This window comes from Apis dorsata, unplaced genomic scaffold, assembly GCF_000469605.1.
Source record: "Apis dorsata unplaced genomic scaffold, Apis dorsata 1.3 scaffold_79, whole genome shotgun sequence".
In the NCBI taxonomy this organism is placed as follows: Eukaryota; Metazoa; Arthropoda; class Insecta; order Hymenoptera; family Apidae; genus Apis; species Apis dorsata.
Window position 1 is genome coordinate 238,022 of NW_006263377.1, and position 2,597 is coordinate 240,618.

A 2,597-nucleotide genomic window follows, 5' to 3' on the forward strand; every position below is an offset into this window, starting at 1 on the left:
CTCGTCCCCCTCACCGTCTCCGCGCCCCCACAGCTCGTGGGGATACGTGCACTGCCACCTCTGTATTTCGTCGCGAACTAACGCTGCCAGATCCATTCAGACGTTCAAACGACCAACATCAACCAAGGCACCTTGCGATTATCGTTATTGTCGAAAACGGTCTTTGCGAATCGACTCTTACGTGGAAACGTTTGATCGTCACGCGATCGAACGAAATGAAGGTAAAAAAAGACGAATAAGAAAAGAAAGATTGTAAATATTTGGCCAATTTGGGAATACCGTATCTCCCCGTCTATATACGATTCGAGATTCAGGTTCAACCGGTCTGATGTTTCCAGTCTATCTGTGGATTCAATGATGACGCGATTGCCAGTACGAACGACAAGAACGTTATCATAAACGTCTTTTACGAGATACTTGGACGTTTTACGAACCAATTAGACTACAATTAAAACGCCGTAAAAGTGAGGTTCGGGAGGGAAGTGGGCAAGCGCCGTGGCGCGCGCCGCCACCAGTATCGGGAATGTTTATTGGGATGTAAATGTCGCTGGATTATCGCCCCCGCGGTTCGCACCTCGTAAATTATTCCGTAACGAGCCGAGTAATGCCCATCATAAGCTGCTCTCAGGGGCCGGACCCGGACTATTTGCTCGTTCACTTTCGCCATTATGAATGTTAGGATATAACCCACCTATTTCGCCATATATCTCGGAAAAAGGTTTTGATTTTTACGATTCACCGAATGACTCAGTCTATGAATAATTATTCGGATACGTTTTCTGTTTTAAAATTACGTCTACTATCGCGATAATGTCAACTTTCGCAACTATTTACGATGCCATCAATCCACATTCGCAATCAAGTTTAAATTCTCCTCTTTGGAACCTATCTTACTTGATGCAATCTTAATAAGTATAAAGATAAATAATGGCGTACGTGCATAATCTAAAAGCATTTTAATTTAAAACGATTCATATAAATTAAGTTTCGATATTTAAATTAGTATGTTTAAACGTCAAAAAAGAAATATTAATTATTCGATAAAAATAATAAATTGAAATCGGAAAACGCTACCGTGAACGATTTCCATGGTAACGATTAGTATTTCAAAGGCTATTATGAGCTGTCGGGGCAATCATCAAATATCCGAATTGATAGAGCCTCCTGATGAAGAGACTTGATGCAGTTTTCGCTTTTGTGGGACTCCGACAGGTGGCAGCCCGTTTGCTTGAAAATCATGACGGCAATAAACTCCGGTTTTATGACCACTTGAACAGAATCGTAAAAGTCAGGGCCTTTAAGCTTATAGCATGGTAGGACGCGTGTCGAATATGGTGGGGGCGTGAAGAGAGCCACCATAACGCAGAAGAAGGGGAAGGGTGTCAGGGGCTGTGTGGGTAGCCAAAATGGGCCTAAATGCCCCTTTTAAAACACCATTGAAGATAACCAGCCAACCACTAAAAGGGGTTTATTTAATGACCAAGGTTGTTCTCACAAAACCGGACACTGTAGCTACCGACGACAGTTACCTGATGGCTTCATGATTATTACGAGTTTCTTTCTCTCTCTTTTTTTTTTTCCTTCGCACTATTCCTTGCATCAAAACAACATCCACCTGCGTTACAAACTCTCCTATGATGCTCATCCCATAGAATAAGAAGAATGTACACAAAACGTATAACAATCTTCGTGTAACGAGGCAAGTGTTAAATCGTTTTCGAGTTAAACAGACTCTTCAAATATATTGCTATTGCTTCGCTTTGAAAGAGAATCGTCTTAAATATTCGTCATTTTATTATGTAGTAAGACATTCGTTAATTTTCGCGGCGCTATATATTAGTGATGATAAATCCACAGTATCAGGGAATATGATCAGAGGAACGATCCCACATACACCAAAATGGATGATGGACATTCTCTCTTCTTATGAATTTCGAACAAAAAGAAAATGGATGAACAGCCCGTTTGTAGATGGTGGGAGGTATTAGACGGCGTAGCTATAGCAACGAGAAGATGGACACGAAAGCAAAGGGGGCCATTGCACCCGACTCGAGCAAATCTGCACTCTTGCTAAACCAGCATCCATTCTTCATCGCTGTGGTGGCTCTTCTGGTCTCCTCTCCGGCATGGTTCAACGCACTGCTTCGACTCTCATTTTGGTTGGTCTCTTTCTTCTTTCCTTCTCCAACCGTATACTCTCCCCCTCGTCTCGTTTTCTTCTCTTTTGCTTTCTTATACCGCCTCCCTTCGCCTCCCAGGGGAAGCCAAGGATGAATATTCGATCATGAACGAGCGTCAGAATTTCAGATAAGCGCGATTCTCGTCGTCGTTATTCGCGCGGATCGAAACTCTTGGGGATCAACCTGTGTGATATAAGACCACTTGCGCCGGTAGATGATAATGGCGTACTGGGCGGTGCATTGAAACGGACTGCATTTTATATTACGTAGAAAAAGAAATTATGTTAAAAAAATAATACGAAAAATTTTTTGACGAATAAGAACTTTAAAGGAAAACTATTCTCAATTTTGATTGATATTTAGAAAATATTATAGCATAAAATAAGTATTTGAGCAGAACAATTGAAAAAAAAAAAA